Here is a 21,891-nt window from a genome sequence, read left to right as displayed (position 1 = left end):
TGTTGGGACATAAGGAGGAAACAACAGACTTTCATCTTCAAAAGATGCTTGAGGGGTGGTCCAGAGAGGCCGGGCCTAGTCCTGACATGAGGAATCCTATTTCCCCTTTGATTCTTAGGGGCCTGGAAGAGGTTTGGGCCGCAGTGTGTGCATCTTATTTTGAATCCACACTGTTTCATGCGGCTTCTTTGGTGGCCTTCTTTGGGACTCTTAGGGTTCATGAATTAGTGGCAAGTTCCAGAAATGATGTTTCTGGTAATACTTTGTTGCTTCGGGACTTGAGGTTAGTAGAGGGTAAGGCGGTTCTTACTGTTCTACGCTCTAAGACTGACCAGCGTAGCAAAGGGACCATGTTGGAGCTGGGCACGTGCTCTGAGCTTGAGTTGTGCCCAGTTTCTGCTTTGGCTGCCTATTTGGCAGTGCAGGGGAACAATGATGGGTTTTTGTTTTGTCATATTAATGGCAGCCCACTGACAAAACATCAGTTTTGGGCTGTGACTTCTCGGGATTTAACTAAGCTGGGGTTGTCTGGGGTGCGGTTTGGTACCCACTCCTTTAGAATTGGGGCGGCCTCTACAGCCGCTGCCCTGGGATATCCTTCTTCCTCTAGTCAGCGCCTGGGCCGTTGGCGGTCAACAGCCTATAAATCTTATGTTCGCCCTCTGCTCAATTCCTAGCTTCGTTTGTTTGTAGTTTAAATGTTATGGTTCTTGTTTCTAGTTTGACTGTTTTTTCTTTTTAAATGCTGTTGTTCCTGGCCAGAGGAGCTGAGTTCTCGTCTGTGGACACAGCTGTGTTTTGGGTTGCACATCAGGCTCGGAGAACTTCGGTCAGCTCTCAGCTGAGATTCAGCCAATATGTTACCATCGAATGGCAGGAGCGCATAAAACAGTGTGGATTCAGAATAAGATGCACACACTGTGGCCCAAACCTCTTCCAGGCCCCTAAGAATCAAAGGGGAAGTCGGTAGTCCGGCTTGCTGCCATAGTTATTTCATGGGAATGCAGGCCCTCCTCCTCAGGTTTTAATCATTCACCTGGGAGGGAATGATCTCGGGCTGGTAAAAGGCAAAGCTTTGGTCCTGCAGGCATGAGAGGATTTGGGGCACATTAGGGAGAGATGGCCTGGGACCATTATAATTTGGTCAGCCATGATTCCCTGCCTTGTTTGGCATAGTGCTTGAAACCCTGCAGGTATAGAGAGGGATCATTATAAAGCTAACAAAGAAATTAGGAAGGCATTGGATGGGGGGTTGGGCCACTTTTTGCCCCACCCGGATATTTCTACAAAATTTCCTGACCTCTACAGAGGGGATGGGGTGCATCTCTCTGAAAAAGGTAATATGTTTTTCTTGAGAGATCTCCGGCAAGGGCTGCGGGTGGCCTTGGGCCTCCCGGTGGATGCTAAGGCCTAAGTAGAGACTTGACCTTAGTACTGGCAGGTTTTACTGGGTTTATGGTACTATGCGGCTAGGGGAGGACCAGAAAGCATCCTTCTTTTGGGGAGTTAGTGTTTGGCGAGATCAACCTTTGGGTTTCCATGACCCAGGGTGGGTGAATGCAGACCATCCTGGAGGCTCGACTAGAGGGTGCCTTCTATTAAGATGTGCATCTAATGGTTGGGCCCTCTGGGGCATGCCTCCTTGCTGGGCCGGCCTGGCGGGAGCTGTGCCACACAGCTCCAGCTGGGGGCTGGGTCTCTTGCTCGCTAATGGCAGGCGAGTGGTCTGTTGTGACCCCTGGCCCTGACCAGGTCACAGTTCTAGTTGCCCTTGCTGTTTTTATTATTATATTTAATAAAGTGGCCTTAGTTATACCAATACCTTGTGTCCGACTCTTCATTCTGACTTGAGGGGCAATCAGTTCCTCGCAGCCGGCAGCTTTGCTGCTAGGCTGCAAGAACTCAATTTGCCTCCCTGGGGGGTAAGGGAGGACTTTTGTGGCCTGTTTGGGCACACTTTAGAGGGGCGAGGCTTGGTTGTAGTAACAGCTGTACCTCCACCCCCTAGTGTCAGTCCCTCTTGGAAGCTCGGCCCTCCCACAAGCCCTGTTTGTCATGTAGGCACGTGCTGGTCACCCCATAGTTGGGGGGCCGGATAGGAATTTTTTACTCCCCAGCTGATTGGCTAATTGCTGGGGTGTTTTTTTTGCCTGCCCTGCATAGCAAATCAGAGGATTGTGGATTTGGCTATAGGGAGGTTCCATTAAATAGGTTGGTCACTTTAGTTTGGCAGGTTTTACTGGGTTTATGGTACTATGCGGCTAGGGGGGGAAAGGAAAGCATCCCCCTTTGGGGGAGTTAGGGTCTGGCAGGATCAACCTTTGGGTTTCCATGACCCAGGGTGGGTGAATGCAGACTGTCCTGGAGGCTCAACTAGAGGGTGCCTTCCATTGAGATGTGCGTCTGGTAGTTGGGCTCTTTGGGGCATGCTTCCTTGCTGGGCCAGCCTGGTGGGAGCTGTGCCTCACAGCTCCGGATGGGGGCTGGGTCTCTTGCCCGCTAATGGCAGGGGAGTGGTCTGTTGAGACCCCTGGCCCTGACCAGGCCACAGTTCTAATTGCCCTTGCCATTTTTATTATTATATTTAATAAAGTGGCCTTAGTTATACCAATACCTTGTGACCGACTCTTCATTCCGACTTGGGGGGCAAATATATTAGCTAAGTTATTGGCGGCTAGACCCACCAAAGGTCCCATCCTACTAGGGGGGATACCAATTGCATTTTAAAGGAACATTTTTTTCTACAATCTTTAAAATAAAGGAAAGAAAGACAACTGAATATGCTTTTTCACATCCAAGCTTACACTGAAAGCCTCTTGGCCCTTTTAATTTGATCTTATTTAATTTTATTATTGTGTTCTTCCAACACCAGCCAGATGTGCAAATTTCCAAAGGTAGTAGTTTATACCATCTATCCACCTGTTCCAATTCCTTGCTTGAGGCACTTTTTTTCCTTCTAAAACAATAACAGCCTTCCATGTCAGGCTCTGCATAGGGTATCATGTCACATCCTGGATGGAATGTAGCATTTAGCCTAACTTCAGTATCCTTCAGACTTTGCATTCTAAACAACTGGCATAGAAACTAATCCACATGATAGCTTTTTATCTGGAAAAGCCAAGCCATGGAATGGTGATAGTATTATTGTGATTTAATGGTTAGGGTATACTACTAGAAAGACTTTTTTTTTTTTTTTGCATTTTCTTTCTTTATTAAAGGAAGAATTTAAAAATTAACAACTCCAACAAAATCTTTTACACTGTACAAACTTAATAGCACTTAAACATTGTATCTTCATGTTTTCTTCATCTTCATCTTCTTCCTTCATTCTTCTCTCAAAGATTAAATAATAAAATTTATAAAATTCACAAGTTAATTTTAGCTCATTATATTAGCTTTACATTATATATTTCAAATCAAATTAGAGCTACATTATGCTACAAATAATATAATATATAGCTCAGCCCTTGGAGAGAGTTCCTTCCTCTTGTTTACTCTCAATGCAGGGAGGGGGGAGGAATTTAAAGCAGTCAGAAATAATTCACCAGAGGCAGAGTCGTGGGCAGTATGATAAGTTGAACCATGTTGCACACAAAAGTTTGCCCGTTTGGAGCCAATGATATCTTATTCCTAAATTCCACAGTTTAGCTGTCGTGCCTTTAAGATCTCTTCTGATCTTTAAGCACTCGGGAGGGAGATGAGGATACACCTGGATCTTTAACTCCTGATAGTCCAAACCGCCCCTCTCCCTGTCCTCTGCAAGAATCTTGTGCCGTGTTCGAAGATCCTTGAATTCTACCAGTATATGATGATGAAGTGGATTCTTCACATACCTTGCCAGTGTGATAAGCTCGCTGCAGGAGGGGTGTAGCTGCTAGCCAGTTTGCCATAAACATAATCAGCTCTGTTCCAGCCTCAGCATTTGATGTGAACTCTCTGAACTTTAGGCACAACTCTCGGCTTCAATAGTCCAAAGTCAGAATACGTTCCCGTGCCCAAGTATCTGAAGTTATCTCAGGTATTTTTTTCTTGAGCTCCATTGCTTTCTGAAAAGCTGTCTCTACTTTTTGGCATGTCTGCTTATGAAGCTCTTCTAATTCATCCAGGCGTTGGGGCACAGGTTGTAGCATTTCTGATATCATTTCTCAGTTCTTGCCTGTTTGGTTAGCGCCTGCATTAAAAAATTTGCAGTGAGAGGAGTCTCTTCAACCATTGACTCACCCCTCCCCAGCATTGTGGAGGAGGTGGATGGTATGTCTGGAGCTGGAAAAAAGTCTGTTAAACGCTGCATTTCTTTTTTGTTTTTGCCTTTCCCCCCCCCTTCGGAGCCATCTTTTAAACTTTAAATTTTGATGTTAGAGGGGATAAAAATATTTATTTTTAAGCAGGCTAAGAGCTCAGCAATGGCTTCCAACCTGGAAATGAGTCAAAGCCACTCCCCCAACTTGCTTACTTCTCCTAGAAAGACTTAATTGACAACCTGCTCTGAAAGCCAATTTTCCACAGGTTGAATGTACCTCAAAGAGCTGTTCTGAAGTTTAACTGAGATAATCCCATGAATGCTGCCCTGGACTTCTTGGATACAAATGGGATGTAAGTTTCATGTGGAGAATATGTTTTTATTTTTAATACATCCACAAGGGATAACAGCTGTTAACTATGTCAGATTTGCTACTTCCTAATAAATAAGAAAACTTCAATACCAAATCATTCCCAGTAAAAGCAATTTTAGCATAAATCCACCCTGCCCCATAGCCAAGGATAGTGATCTCCAGCAGATTTCTTAAGGGCACCATAATTCTTGTGAATGAGTTTTCTGGTGCCCATTAGTTTCCATCCTCAATGCAAAGAGCTAGACCAGAATTTTCTCCACCTCAGTGGAGCAGGACATGCTTCAGAACAGCCCAGGAGGCATCACCTTTGTATTGGCAGAGAGTGCCCATTTGGAAACATTGTCTCCATCTTAGCTGGGTGTCACGGGCTGGGGCCGGGTCAGGCAAAGTCCAGGGGCAGTCCAAGGTCTATAGCTGGTGAGCAAAGAGGGTCCAAGGTGCCAAAACTGAATCACAGTCCAGGTATCGCAGGTCAGAGGTTCAGAAGCCGAAGTCAGGGGGTCCAGAAGTCAAAGCCAAAGTCAGGGGGTCCAGAAGCCAAAGTCAAAAGCCGAAGTGGATGCTAGAACGTCAGGTTAGTGACTAGTTGCTTCCACAAAGCCTCCTCCCAAAGCCCACAGCTATATAGCCCTCTGCTGTCTGTTGCCCATTTGGGCTAATTGCTGGCTCAGAGAGGCAGCCAGGATCCTGCTGAGACTCCAGCATCCTCACTCCTAGAAGGGCCAGAATCCTTTCAAAACTCAGGGCTCAGGGAGCGTCTTGCTCGTGAGCGTGCCACCCTCCTCCAATCCCTGAGGTCCTGACGAAGGCGGTCACGCACACGAGCCACCCGAGAGGGCGAGGCAGGGGGGCTTGGATCTTCTCCAGCAGGAGGCAGGGGCACTGGTGCAGGTGGCAGGGGCACTGGTGCAGGCTCAGCTTCTTCTGCAGGGTCCCCAGTACCCATGACACTGGGCATCTGACCTGGAATCTTCCAACAGTTTGTGACTAGCTCCATCCCCTCATGACAGTCATTTTGTGTTTCTACCCACTACCCATTTTCAAGATTCCCCGAAGTATAGGTTCAACAAAACTAGATTCCTGACATAAAATATACACTTTTATGCATAAAACATATACATATTTATTTGGTTGAAGGAGAATTTCACAAACTGCCTATTAGCTTCTATGATTATTTTGTGAAAGTCACTGGAGTCTTTTCACATTGCCTGCTGAAGATTTGATCCTTATAATGTAGGAATTAAAAAAGGTAAAGTGTGCAAACACCGAGTCATTACCGATACATGGCGTGATGTCACATCATGACATTTTCTTGGCAGACATTTTACAGGGTCATTTGCCATTGCCTTCACCAGTCATCTACACTTTTCCCCCAGCAAGCTGGGTACTCATTTTACCAACTTCAGAAGGATGGAAGGCTGAGTCAACCTTGAGCCGGTTACCTGAACCCAGTTTCTGCCGAGATTGAACTCAGATTGTGAGCAGAGCTTGGACTTCATTACAGCAACTTACCACTCTGCACCATGGGGCTCCAAGTGTAGAAGTTAGCAAGCTGTAATTTCTATGTAATTATACCTGGCTTTCAAGAGGACAGAGCTCCCCCTGGCCGCTTTGTAGGCCAAAGGGATTGTGGAAACGATTGCATATGCAAAAAAAGTTATGGTGGGGTACTTTACAAGGTGAGATGGGTCCTGGACTCATTAGCTCTACCCTTTCTCAAAGCAGTCCTCCAAACAAAAGGAACGAACCATGTAATCTATATGTTTCATTTGCTACTATCTGTTTTCATATGGGAAGGTAAAGGAAAGTAAACCAACTGAGTAAAAATGGTGGCATTCTTTTCATTTTCCGCATGCCCTGCTGCATCCCACCCTACAAATCTGTGGTATAGTAGATTATATCTGGCTGAACATCCAAAGACAAAGTCTTTAAGCTCATTTAATAAGGTCTGGTGACATACTTCCCATATATCACTAGTCCAAAACCCTTGCAGCCAACAAATCATTTGCATGTGCTTCATCTTTTGGGAATTATTTTCCTATGTCAGTTTTAAAAAAGACAGTTGCGTAATTTTGTAGAAGTCACTGCTCTGACAGTTCTAAGTAGGTCTGAAGTGTGGTTCCAATTATTGCTTATTCTGAGAGACAGCTGGGAAGCCATTTCACACAACCACCATTGCACATTGCCTTGGTAAGAAAGAATTGCTGATGCACAACACAGCATGATCGTAACAGATGATTGTGCAAGCAAGCAGCCAGCCCACCACCAAGATCCAAAACATATGTCACCCAGCACTGCCCTGCATTGACAGTAGTCTACTAAAACAAATAATGATTCCTGCTTCAGAAAGCAATTGCCTACTTCCATTGATGATACCTTCCAGAAAACATTTGAAGACATCTGTATCCTTCAGAACATCACCATCAGAGATACAGAGATAGGGATGGGCATGACCCAGCTTATGAACTAAAGTTTGTGATGAATTTTGGCTGGTTCGCAAATAAGTTTGTGGCAGGTCAATCAACATGAACTTTCCATGAACTTTCAAGAGTTTCATAATGAGTCATGACTGTTCATGACTGGATACATTTCCAGACAGACTGTCCCTACTCGATCAAAATGTTCACCAAAAGCGACAGGGCAGCAGAATTCTCCAGTCTTGGAAATACCAGTAGGAGTCTTCCAAAGCTTAACAGGCACTCCTGGCTGCCAGTAACAGAGCTCCCATTCTGCCTTATGGGATCAGAATGCTATATATACCCTCAGCTCAGCTTTGCACTCTTTCCTGTGTTGGCTGTTGGCAGTTAGACAGAGAGGCAGGGGACTTGTTAGAATCAGAACACATTACTTCATTCCTGATAGCAAACACCTCTTTCCTCATGGGGTTTGGGTTTTAGGTGGACTTAGGGCTCTGAACCACTCCATCTTTCTGCTCACACTGTGCAGTGGGACTTAGCTACTAAGTGTGTTGACCGAGGACCAATGTTCCCTTTAAGTTGCAGAGTCTTGTGAGCAAAAATTCTTTGTGAGCTACTGGCAGGGGTGGAATTCTAGCAAGAGCTCCTTTGCATATTAGGCCACACACCCCTGATGTAACCAATCCTCCAAGAGCTTACAAGGCTCTTTTTTGTAAGCTCTTAGAGGATTGGCTACATCAGGGGCGTGTGGCCTAATATGTATAAGAATGCTAGAATTCCACCCCTGGCTACTGGCATTAAAGTTGTGAACTACTAAATAAATTAGTGTGCTCTGGGGGTCACCCTTCCTGAGCTAAGACAAAAATATGTGAGCTGGAGGCTAAAAATCTGTGAGCTAGCTCACGCTAACTCAGATTAGAGGGAACACTGCCAAGGACCCACTGGAACCTGGCCCTAGCAGGGCATCACCAGGTGTCTCAGAGCCTCTTTCCCTGTTCTGTTCCTGGGGCTCTCCACAAAGGCAAAAGAGTTTTTAGTGCCAGCAGTTGCTAACATTGTTTGGAGAGGAAGACTCTGACAGCAGTGATTCGGGGGCGGGGGGGGTGGGAAGCATCCTCCCCTTTGACATCCCAACTCCCTGTTGCTGCACCCACCTCAAGTACACCTCCCAATGGACCCTCGCAGCACAGCACCGGAAAGCAACTATGCCTCCCACCTTCTCTGATCATGGGGCCCTGTTTCTAGCCCATAGTTGGAAACATTTCTTCACCCTCCCCAGTGAGCCCTGTGTGACAGAGTGCCAAGTGTGCCATACCCATGTCCAGAAAAGCACCCCCCCCCCAACACTTGTCCTCCTCCATCTTTCACGGGTATCTGCAAAGGATTCACCCAACTATGTTGCTGCCAGAGGAAAGAGTGGCAGACAGTGGGAGGAAGAAGAGGCCCACACCCTCTCAGCAAGGAGGAGGGGGAACAGGAGGCCCTTCCAGGAAAATCTCAGGCTGCTGTGGGCAGCCACTCTCCAAGGCAGGCCACTCTCCAAGAAGTCCCCTGTGTATACATCCTCTTTATTTTGTTTCTTATTTGGAATAGTAGATTGGAATAGTAAATTGTAATGTAATGAATAGTAGAATGTAACAACACTCTTAATCACTAAAGAACAGAGAGGCAATAGTCATTCCCCTGGTGATGCTGACAGTGCCATCCAAAGTCCTGCCACTGGGCTGCAAAGTGGTTCTGCTCCATGCACTAGTGATGGATGCAGACCACATGGCCCAAAACATCACCATCATGATACTTAGTACCTTGAGGGAGTGGGTGGGCAGCAGCAACATCATCCATGGCTACATGGTCATGGATGCTGGTGCCAACATGCTAACAACGGTGAAGGCTGTGCACCTCAAGGACATTGCCTGCCCAGCACACATGATTCATCTGGTGGTGAAGGGTGCTCTGGGGTTGGGGGACACTGTCAGAACTACCTGGGATACTGCCACCCTCAAGATATGGCCCTTGCTCAAGATCTGCTGGTGCCTGGCCACCCACTTCTCACAGAGCATCAAGTCTGCCCATCTGCTGTACAAGATGCAGGGTTAGGGGGATGAACCTGAACACCAGCTCATCCTGGACTTATCCACCTGCTAGAATTTGGCAGAGTGCAACACAGGATGCCATCTCCTCCAAGAACATTCTGCATGGTGACGAGGAGCTTAGCATCAGTTCCAATGACTGGCTGATCCTCTCCCAAATTGTTTGTGTCCTTAAGCCCTTCCAGAATGTCACCAACATGCTGTGTACCCATATGGTCAGCCTGGGGCAAGTCATCCCTTTGATTTGAGGGCTGGACTGAGAACTAGTCTGCACTGGAGACAGATCCTGAAGGGACAGCTGTTCTCCCATGGATCAGGACATTGGCAGAGAGGTTACAGGTGGCTGCCACCACCAGGTTGCACTGTCTCTGCAAGAAAGAAGTGTACAAGGTCACCTGTATCCTCAGATAAAAGACAGTATTGCTCTCCAGAATGTAGAACTCATGCAATGGAAGTGTGAACTCTCCAAAGAAGTGCAGAAGCTACAGGCCAGCAGATATGACCAGAAGGAACAGCAGGTGGAAGAGACGGAGGAGGAGACACAGCAGCACCTCTGCCTCAAAGAGCTCAACCAGGGAGAAGCCCCACTACTGATTGTCAGTGGTGAACTGAGAGGTCAGCACTAGTGGGGAAAGCAGACATCAGTGACAGAGGCTTCAGCAGAGGTGATGTGAGGGAGTACCTTGCCAAGTCCCCTGAACCTACCAACACTAATCCCCTGGAGTACTGGTCACACAAGACTGTAATCTGACCCAGTTTCTCTTGTGTGACCATGAGTCTTGTCTCCTGCCCTCCCACCAGTGCTTAGAGTGAGCAGGTGTACTCCCACCATTCTCAGCTGCCACCAGTACTGCCTGAAGCCAGCCAAGGTGGATGAGTTGGCCTTCCTCAAGATCAACCTCCCTCTGCTGAGCTACCTCTCTATAGACCTCACAGAGTAAGATCCAGGCCTCCTGTTGTCTTCCTGCATGTTCTCTCATTCTTCCTCCTCTTTGGGTGATCTGGCATATGACCTACAGGTTGCATCCTTGGCACTTGGGCAGGAGGATGGCTGCCTTTTCCAAGTGGGGCAGAGAAAACTCCTGGATACCCCTCCTTTAGTTTTACCCTCCAAAGAAAATTTCCATCACCCAACAACATCTACCTCAGAACATCACACCTGTCTCATGAAAGAACATTTGCCTCATAACACAATACCTACCTCATGGAGCAACATCCACCTCAGCCAAAATCTACCTCAACAAACATCTGCCTGTACAAGCAAGCCCATGTTTGACTGCTACTTTCCACTGCTTTTGTACAATTCACAAGTGATCTCTTATCTGAACAATGTGTTCTGCTAATAGTTAATAATCAGAAATTTCACCTGGGGTGGGTTGTGACCAAAGGATGTATGTGTTTAGGCCTAAGGGGGCCTGGAACTATTGTGAGCACACCTTGCTGGGTTTCAGTGTTTGCCAAGAGTCTCTGCCAAGCTGCCATGGGGTTACTTTGGGGACCCTCTGTTGAAAGTCTGTGAATATCTGCTTTTGCCTTGCTTCCAGTGTCTGTCTGGGGTGGAGTCTGACCAGGTGAAATTTCCCTGTGAGTTTGGTGTCACTGGTTTGTTCCATACTCCTGTAACTGCAGCTTTTCCAGAGAGACCACTGGGGAGACCCAGGCAAATGGGACCCCAAAAATGTAATCTTCCAAAAACTTGGAGAGAGAGAGTGGCAGGTAAAGTTCCCTGTGTGTAGCATGCAGGAGGTCCATTCTATACACTTTTGAACCTATGCCTGACATTTCCCCCAAAGGCATTTTCCTGGGGGCATCTTCTTTAGGGGCCATAACTCCGACCCTCTAAGTCCAACCTGCATATAGTTTGGAGGACATGTATTGGAGTATCAGGAGGAGGAGGAGGCCCCCTGTAAGTTTGATATCTCTAGATTGCATACTACAGACTCCTGAACCTCCTGAACCTGTATCTGTCATTTCCCTATAAAGCACTTTCCTGGAGGCACCTTCTTGGAGGGGGGGGGCATAACTTGCATCCTGTAAATCCAGTCCTCACCAGACTTTGGGTTCCTGGTTTATGGCATGCCCTGTTCATGAGGCACAACCTGTAAAGAACTTTTAGGTGCCCAAAGAACTGGTTCAGTTTGTGAGGTTCATGATGTAGCAGAACAGCTCGCTGACATGCTAGAGATACCGAATGAACCACACTTTCCCAATCCGTGCCCATCCCTATACAAGGAGGAAGGAACTAATCATTACCAACTTCCTCTTGCTCCTGGAATCTGCAAACAGGTATTTTCTCTCTGCTATCAGATATTTATTATAAGACTTTGTGTCATGCAATCTTATCTACATACTATGTGTGTAGTATATTCATTTAAGTGTAACAACAGTGTGGAGAATTAAAAGGAGTTTTTTTAAAAAAAAATCTTTAGATTCAGTACACAATCCACAATGTTAAAAAAAAAGCAAATAGAATGGTTGTAATTTGAATTTCTTCCATTTGCAATGTCTTTTTTCATGGTCATTTCTCATGCTGTCAATTAGTAGCTTGTTTACAATGAGAAGAGTTTTGAGGGTCTATTCTTCTATTACATCTGTGCAGTTGGTGAAATTCATCATCACAGGCTGGTTTCTGTGTAGGTAAGAAAAGCTGCAAAAAGGTCCATCCACAGACAAGGAAGGGGTTTCTACAGTTCAAGGGGAATCCTCAGATATCCCCACTAGAAAAAGCCTCTCCAAAACAGGCTATTGGGAACAATATATGCTCCAGTAGCAATATAATATTGAGGTATGCAGAAGAAATGAAAGTGTACCAGTGGGGAATCAGCCTGCTAAAGCCACTAAGAATTTACATAATCCTAGATGAGGGGGTTTTGTGGTGGTAAAATGGGATTTCTAAATTGCTCACCATCTTCCCATGGAATTCCTTGTAAATCCCTATACTGAGCATCAAAATAGCCCACTGACCAATAGTTTCTGTGAGCCAGATGTTTAGAGTTTATTGAATTGTCCATTTAGTACCTTGAAAAACTGCCAAGGTAAATCCTGAATCCGTATTTCTGAAATTGGTAAATAGGAATGTAATTTACTGAATACTGGTATCCACAGCTGCAGCCGCTTCCTCTCTTCCTCCATCAAGAGACTGATGCATCTGGTAAATGATATTACAACAAGCAAGCAGCCAATCAAGGACTAAATATAATACAGGGCATCTAGCCCTGGATTAACCATTAAGCAAAATAGATAAGTGTTTAGGGCTCCAAGGGAAGGGTGGCACCACAGAGGATATTTTGCTTATATTGCTTACTGCTATTTAGTGATGTCTGTCTGTCTGTCTGTCTGTCTGTCTGTCTGTCTATCTATCTATCTATCTATCTATCTATCTATCTATCTGTCAATTGAGCGATCAATCATTGTGGAGTCTTCCCTGGAATAAAACTGAATTTTTAACCTCTTATTTCACTTTCAACACTTATTGGGTCTTAATGTCTTGTTAGTTAAGCAATGGAAGGGCCAAGGGGCACTGGTTGGGCTGTGGTTAGGGCATCAGTTGGCCTCATTCCAGCCCTGCAAGCCTCACAGGCTTGCTTAGGGGAACTCCCTTTCATCTGTGCCATCAGTGCTGATCTTCTGGCTACCCCTCCAGGTGGCCCAATGGCTTGAACTGGCTCCGGCTGCAGATGAAAACCCAGAATTGAGGTTGCCACCTTTCAACATCTTTCAAAGAGTTCAGCTGTAGCATCTCCCATGCTCTTCCTTCTCAGCCCCCTCCAAATCATATTTCAACGTGGGATTCTAGTTGTGCTCTCACAGTGAGATTACTGTAATAGCGCCTCTATCCCTTTCATTTCTCACAAGTCCTCCACTGGCTCAATCCAACTTGGAACTCATTTTAACTTTGGTGAATTTCTCCCTTTTTCTCTTTTTGGCCGATCAGACACATCATCTAGATTTTTAGACCTATACGGATTTTTTTTAATGTAAGGGTGTGTGTTGTCAGTGAAGGTGCTATTAAATATACTGTAATGTGCCAGGAATAATTTCTCGTTTACATATTAATAGAAATTCATCAGTGGGCTGCAGTCTTGTGCCTTGTTATTCATTCATAAATTCAACTGAAGTCAGTGGGACTTACACCCACATAACTGAGGTTATGATGGCACCATCATTTTTGTTCTTTAAGTACCGTTGTAAATAATCGCCTTGCTTTGCGAAAAGTAATTTGAAAGAAAAGAGAAAGGAAGAGAAATCTTGACACAGTCTTTGTTACATATTAGCTCAAAGAATGCAAAAGATTAGACAGAAATAATGAGAACCAAGAACTACCTGGACATTTTGGCATATCAAATGAAACACTGAAACAGAAACAGTAAGGGACCAATACTCCTCCCATGAATTGTATTTGATCAGAAATTGCAAGCAGCACACTCAAACATTTCCAAGTATGAGTTGCTTTTTATTGAGTATCAAAATTGCCTTGCACATTTTTGTATGAGCGTGTTCTTACATTGCCTTCTTTCAGCTGCCCCGGTTACTCTTCACCATTTTACTATCTACCCATTCAGCCTAAGAAAGAACAAATAACTTACAAAAACATGATTTTCTTGATTATCTCAATTCTGCTTTAGGGGAGGGGGAAATAATTCCATGGAAATAGTCCCATATACATTGTCTCTTTTGTTGTTCTACTCTTGGCCATTTTGTGTTCCTAACTCACAATGCTAAGTGTGTTTATCAACTGTTTTAAATTGGATCACAAATACTTCACACTTGCTCATAGGGTTTTGCAGTTTTGCATAAAAATAGTCAAATAAGCAAGAGAGAATAGAGGATTGCAAAAAAGATGCTGGATGTATCTACATAGTATTCAATAGGGATGTCTGTCTAAAGTCAGCCTTGAGGGGGGCAAATTAGTCCACCTTTTCACGTGTAAATATGAGTGAGGATATGTGTATTCTTTTGTAAAATGTTGAAATGATCTGGTGTAAGCTTCATAAGTTCATTATGTGTGTGCATGCAGTTTAACACTTTTTGCTGCTTCTCTTCAAAAGTAGGGCTAACCCACAAACCTCCATTTGCATCGGGAACCCAGCAGCAGGAAGGGATGAAGGGGAAGGACTCAATAAGGAACAGTTTTACTGGCTAGTAAAACAGGATTATATGTCCCCTCTGGCCACAATTTGGCTTGAAGGGTTTTGTAAGGGCTGGGGATTTCATTCTTGCTAGATGGGGGTGAAAGTAGTCTGGCCTGGAAAAGCTTTGTGCCTTTCATGGTCTGTAGAACAGGGATTCTTTCCCCCTCATGCCTGGAATGTTGTACTCTTTGTTTATGGGAGTTCCTGAGAATTTTTTCCTTTCTGGGAGGGCAACAAGCTACAATCAGGAATGTCTTAAAATTAATGAACAAAATGAAGAAACAAATTTCATGTGCACTTACCTAGTTTTTTAACAATGCCATGCTAACCAGAGTTACACCCTTCTAAGAATCACAGGATCACAGAGTTGGAAGGGACCTCCAGGCTCATATAGTCCAACTCCCTGCACAGTGCAGGAAATTCACAAATAACCCCCCACACACACACACACACACCCAGTGCTAAGCTTATTGAATTCCATGGGTTTAGGAGGGTGTAACTCTGCTTAGGATGGCACTGTAAGGCTGTTAGTGTTTAAGAACATCAGCCTTATGGAGTTAAAGAATCCACGGTTGCTTTCCCTTATGAAGATGAAGAAGATATTGGATTTATATCCCGCCCTCCACTCCGAAGAGTCTCAGAGCGGCTCACAATCTCCTTTACCTTCCTCCCCCACAACAGACACCCTGTGAGGTGGGTGGGGCTGGAGAGGGCTCTCACAGCAGCTGCCCTTTCAAGGACAACCTCTGCCAGAGCTATGGCTGACCCAAGGCCATTCTAGCAGGTGCAAGTGGAGGAGTGGGGAATCAAACCCGGTTCTCCCAGATAAGAGTCCGCACACTTAACCACTACACCAAACCACTATACCATCCCTTACAAGAGCCTCTGACAAATGTCTTCCTTTTTCTGTGCTATTATGTCCCTACAAATACTTAACAGAGACACTGGGAAGATTACTGAATGCAAAAGTGCTTTGAGACTCATGAAAGTCTCCTTCTGCATGTATAGTATTATTTTCCTGTACAGATTTGTTCAGATCTCGGCTCTACGTGCTTCTGAAAATGTACCATGTCCCATATTCTCCCTTCATAAAAATGTGTTTGTTTTTGAACATACTGCCATTTTTCCAAGCTACTGGAGGAAGTACCTGACCTAGTAAATGCACAGCTAATGTCTTTACATTCACTCTTTCCCCTCCAAGATAAATATGCAGCATCTGAGAGTTTTCAGTCAAATTTAGTCCTCTCGCTACTTGGCCAGTCCCTAGAGAACTGAATAAAGCTGCTCCGCATTTCCTTTTTTCCATCTAAGTAGATCAAAATTTATTATGACTCATCTAGTCCTGCCGTTTTGTGATTTATGGGAGGCTTTTCACTTTGCTTCTGCTATTTGATATGAATGTAGCACCATCAAGGGATCTAAACTATCTAGAATAAGAGAATAAGGCAAAGACAAGGAAGCAAGAATGGGATAGAGGTGGGATATACAAAGCTATAAATGCTGCTGTTTGCAACTGGGTCAAACCAGCTTCAAGATGACTGCCAGTTGGTTCACCAGTCCTGAAACTTGCCTGCTGGCAGCTCTGCCTATGTCAGTGTTCCATACAGGATGAAGAAGGAGACATTTTTCTGTGTTACTCATATTAATTTGAAGGCTTTAATCTCCAATGTCTGGTCTAGATTTTTATTGTATGCATACATGCTTACACATGGATGTATTTCTGTGATGCTTCAGGGCTACTCAAAAGCAACTGGTGTGAGAATGGATGGTGATTACACAGCCAGCCTCTGTATTTTGCACTTGAAGAATGTGCTTCTTCCTTTCCCAATTATTGCCACAAGGAAACATGAGATATGAGGGGGGCAAGGCATGAGGGGATCATATGAAGTTATTGCAGTCAAGTTGAAGGAACTGGAGATACTGCTCTCATATTGGCAATATATTTCTCCTGTTCTCCAAGCTGAAATGATTTTCCTCGCCAATTCAGAAGAAGCTTGAGGTTGGGGGGATTTGACAGAAAAGAAGAAACAAGATTGTTTCCAGGCCTATTTCCTTCTAAAATATTAGATCAGTTTAGCCAGGCTAAGTAGTGAATGCTTTTAGAAATTGTCCATGAGTATTGTGCTGGGAAAACAGATTCAGGTGGGTAGTTGTGTTGGTCAGAAGCCGCAGAACAAAGTCAGAGTCCAGTGGCACCTTTAAGACCAACAAAGTTTTATTCAAGGTATGAGCTTTCATGTGCATGCACACTTCTTCAGATATAATTTGAATATCTGAAGAAGTGTGTGTGCACATGAAAGCTCATACCTTGTTCTTGGAAAAGACTTTCAGAATCCTCATCTGTACTCAGACTGCCAATCATTTAGTTGCCTCAAATGTACTCTTACCTGATTTGTGAATCCATTCAGAAGTGATGTAAAGATATAAAGAAGGGAGACTGTCACTTGGAACAGGATTTTCATTTCATGTGTGCATGCAGTATTCATGTAAAAAGTGAATGGGTTACATTAAGGCCTAATAATTTTATAACTTCTTGGTGCAATAGTTAAACATAAAGACCAGTTTCTTTCAGAAATGTAACTGTTGTAGGTAATTTCTTTGCAGGTGGAAAGCTTTTCATATTTTCCAGAGAGCACTGAGATGGTAATATAACTTAATAATTCTATCTTGGAACAGTGACTAAAATTCCACAGGTAATACAACATTTACAAAGCTTCTTACCTGAGGGTAAACTCAGAGTCACCTTTTGAATAATCTTCTCTGTCATAAATCAGATTTGTTTGAAGTCTTTAATCTCCAATGTCTGATCTAGATTTTTCAAATTTTTTTCTCTGCAAAAGAAATCTTAAATGTATACATGCATGGTGTCGGTGTACACATTCTCTCACACACACACACTTTTCCCCTTTAAGATTAATGAATTTTCCCCTCCCTCAGCAGTGTCCAGAGTCCTACTGAATGTCATTTTGGGAACAGGGGAGGAAAGCAATATCAGGGAGTAAGAAGAAGGAAAATGAGGAAAGAGTACTTAATCCTTTCCTGTCCAGTGTTTCTTCTCTCCAAATCATGCCCACATTACTCCCCTCCTCCCACCTCAACCTCCACCCATGGGCTCCAAAGATTTATCTGCTTCACCACACATTAGAATGGATAAAATGCAGGTGTGTTTGTTTATTTATTAGTTTAATTTCTATCCCACTCTCTCCGCAAGCAGGCTCAGGGTGGGTTACAACATTAAGGTTTGTACAATAAACCAAGTTTAAAAATATCATTTTAAACCACAATAAACAATACTCAGGTGGCATTCTGAATTCATCATGTCCTGGTTCTAAGTTGACTATTGATAGATATGGCCTGATTTGTGGTTTTGCGGGTTGTAAATTCCCTGCCACTAACAGTTGAACACAACAATTTGGCTGGCAGTTTGAGCAGGAGGGGCCAGTAGTAGTGGACGTCCGCTGCCTCAACGAAAAGTCTGGTGGAAAAGCTCCATTTTACAGGCCCTGTGGAACTGAAGGGCCCTGAACTCTATGGAGAGCTCACTTCACTAGATCAGAACCAGGGCTGAAAATGCCCTGGCCCTAATTGAGACTAAATTGATGTATTTGGGACTGGGATTACCAGTAGGTGTTAACCCTGTTTTGGCTGTGGATACAGAGTATACTGTTTCTTTTACTGTTTCAGTATATTTATTGTATTGCATATTTTATGGATGTTGTTAGCCGCCCTGAGCCTGCTTAGGCGGGGAGGGCGGGATATAAATAAAATTTTATTATTATATTATTATTATTATTACTTATTGGAGAGGGTAGTTATAGGCATACTCAATGTAAGCAGGCCTGCAGCTATGGTTGCCAACTCTGGTGTAGGAAATTCCTGAAAATCTGGGGGCAGTGTCTGGGGAAGGGAGGGATCCCAGTGGAGAGGTGAGGCTATAGAATCTGAAGCTGCCATTTCTTCCAGGAGAACTCAACTCTACAGTCTGGAGATCAGGAATTCCAGCAGAACTCCATTCCACACCTGGAGTCTGGTATCTCTATCTGTAGAACATTGCTGCATTATGACAAAACCATAAGAAGTATGCATGCAAAGTCCACACTTGCTAATTGCTACTCCAGTCAAAGTTCTAGACCATGCTCTTAAAATCCATGTGCATGCAATGTCTGCTGGAAGCCATTACGAGGAGAAAAATGCTATTTATTTGGAATTTAAACAGCCTTTGGAAAGGACTCTGTAGTCAACTCTATGACGGTAAATGCTGGGTGAATGGGGTGAGGGTGGGTTGGCACTTGAAGGGGGTTAAAGTTTCAAGGCAATTCGATGTCACCAGGGCTTTTATTGAACAGGAACGCACAGGAATGCAGTTCCGACTGGTTTGGCACCAGGGGATGTGGCCTAATATGCAAAAGAATTCCTGCTGGGCTTTTTCTACAGAAAAGCCCTGTGTGAAATAATGGTGCCATCAGGAGGTGTGGCCTAATATGCAAATGAGTTTCTGCTGGGCTTTTTCTACAAAAAAAGCCCTGGATGTCACCATAGGTAACACTTTACCATAGAGATTGTGGAAACTCCTAGAATGGCATGGAGGATTTGGCATCACTTCTGAGCAGAGGATTGATGGATATGACATCACTTCTGAGTAATACTCCAGGAATCCCCCTGTAATTATTGCCTAGGAATTCCCAAATATCTATTGTCTGTATCACAGAAGTTGGGTCATCTTCAAAGCCCTTCCCCTCCATTTTTTCTCATGCTCCTCACATTGTTGAGGGCAGGAACCTCACATTATTGGGCCAGAGCAGAAGTTTGTCCACTACCATCAGGAAATGGTAAACCTATTTCTGAGTCTAGTGAATGTGCTAACAGGACCCTAATGTATGCTGCTTTCAGTTTCATATTGGGGGAGATGGGGTACCAGATCAAATGATAAACAAAAAAGAAATAAGAGCAAGCTCCCAGCATGACTGCAATAATGATCAGATCATGAACTTATAGTCACTGTTAATTGAAGAAAACACTGTAGTTACAATTACTAAAACCCAAATTTATAAGGAAAGTTTTTAATATCACAGTTTTAAACTAATTTGCCCCAGTACCTTCCCCTTCCCTTTTCAACTGGCATCTTAAACATTCTAAACCACCTTTGAGCAAGGTAAGATGCTATGACATATCCAGTCATATGGCTGTAAAATAGGATGCCAGTATTACAAATCTCTCCTGAAGGTTTTTAAGTGTACCAGCTTAACTGCACTTCAGAGCTGCTGTTTTGCTTTTGCTTAATAACTTAAGAAAGGTTACATGATCAAGACTTCTTAAAGACCTCAAATATGTTTGGTAAAGGCATTTTGCAAAACATTCTGCCCCTTCCCACTTGCGAGTTACTTTGGTGTAAATAAGCCACTGTCAGGGAAAATGTGAGATTCCTAACCTCATGTTTCCCTCGTGACTAATTTGTAAAGTGGACTAGTGGTTGTGGAAGTGGTTTTATTTACTTCATTCAGAATCCTTCTTTATTTCCTCTTATCTATTTTATTCTCACAACCCTGTGAAATAGGTTAGTCTGAGAATGTATGCTTGACCCAAGGTTACCCATCAATTTCCATGACAGAGTCGGGAGACCTCACCACACTGGCTCTTGTTAGCAAAGGAAAACTGACGAGCAAAGTGAAATGTTAACCCAAAGACTCTTAGGAGAAACCATAGAGCTCATCAAGGACAACCTTTAAAATGGGAGTTTTCAAAACTTTGGGCATGGGGGCTAATGGAGAGCATTTGAGATGTCAGGATTTTACTCAGTCCTTTCTCCTACTTGCAATGGCTTCTGACAGCCAGAAGAGGAAAACTGGTTTTTACTCCTCACCCTACCTTGAAGATCTGGGATATTCAGGATTTCTCCTACACCCTCTTTAAAAAGTGCAGTTAGCCTCATCTTTCTGTCCAACAAAGGTGCTACTGGACTCCAACTTTGGGAAGCATCAAAAGTGAATTCCATGAGCACTGAAGAAAATTTTAAGCAAGCTGCATTCTGAATGAATTCAGAGCTTTTGAAACTCATTAAAACATTTTTTTATTTTTCAGTCCTTTGGGAATACCCCAACATTTAACCAGAACCATACTATTGTCTCTTAATTTCCCAAAGATCCAGAATTTATGACCACAGACCACAATTAGGACCTTAATTTATTTCAAACATTGTTTCTCTCTTATTGCCTCCATCTGTCAAGGATGCTGCCATGTCTTTTAGACTGCTGTGCAAAAACAAAACCTGGAGCTGATTGCAAAATTCAGGCTAAAACTGAAGAAAATTGGGGAAGCCATTAGGCCATTTAGGTTTGACCTTGATCACATCCCTTGTGAATATACAGTGGAGATGAAGAATGGGTTTAAGGAATAGAGGATAGAGTGCCTGAAGAACTATGGACGGAGGTTCGTGACATTGTACAGAAGGCAGCAATCAACACCATCCCAAATAAAAAGAAATGCAAGAAAGCAAAGTGGCTGTCTGATGAGGCTTTACAAACAGCTGAGGAAAGAAGGAAAGCGAAAGCCAAAGGTGAAAAGGAAAGATTCACCCAACTGAATTCAGATTTCCAGAGAACAGCAAGGAGAGATAAGGAGGCCTCCCCGAAGGAACAATGCAAAGCAATAGAGGAAAATAATAGAATGGGAAGGACAAGAGATCTATTCAAGAAAATTGGAGAAATCAAGGGAACGTTTCATGCAAAGATGGCCATGATAAAAGACAGAAATGGTAGGGACCTAACAGAAGCAGAAGAGATCAGGAAGAGGTGGCAAGAATACACAGAAGAATTATATAAAAAGAATCTCAATGTCCCGGACAGCCATGACAGTGAAATCGATGACCTTGAGCCGGACATCCTAGAGTGTGAAGTCAAATGGGCTTTAGAAAGCTTTACTAACAACAAGGCAAGCAGAGATGATGGTATCCCAGTTGAGCTATTCAAAGCCCTAAAAGATGATGCTGTTAAAGTGATGCACACATTATGTCAACAAATTTGGAAAACACAACACTGGCCACATGATTGGAAAAGGTCAGTTTATATTCCAGTCCCAAAGAAGGGTAATGCCAAGGAATGTTCAAACTATCACACCATTGCACTCATTTCACATGCCAGCAAGGTCATGTTAAAGATCCTACAAGCCAGGCTTCAGCAGTATGTAGATCGGGAACTACCGGAAGTTCAAGCTGGGTTTCAGAGAGGTAGAGGAACTAGAGATCAAATTGCCAACATTTGATGGATTATGGAGAAAATATGGGAGTATCAGAAAAATGTCTGTTTCTGTTTCATTGACTATGCTAAAGCCTTTGATTGTGTGGATCACAACAAACTGTGGCACGTCCTTAAAGAGATGGGAGTATCAGACCATCTCACATGTCTCCTGAGAAACCTGTATAAGGGTCAAGAAGCAACTGTCAGAACGGGATATGAAACAACTGATTGGTTTAGAATAGGAAAAGGAGTTTGACAAGGATGTATACTGTCACCCTGCTTATTTAATTTATATGCAGAGTACATCACGCGAAATGTAGGCCTGGATGAAGCACAAACCGGAATTAAGATTGCCGGGGAAAACTTCAACAACCTCAGATATGCAGATGACACTACTCTAATGGCAG

This window comes from Heteronotia binoei, chromosome 1, assembly GCF_032191835.1.
Source record: "Heteronotia binoei isolate CCM8104 ecotype False Entrance Well chromosome 1, APGP_CSIRO_Hbin_v1, whole genome shotgun sequence".
Taxonomy (NCBI): Eukaryota; Metazoa; Chordata; class Lepidosauria; order Squamata; family Gekkonidae; genus Heteronotia; species Heteronotia binoei.
Note: the sequence above shows the minus strand (reverse complement) of the source record.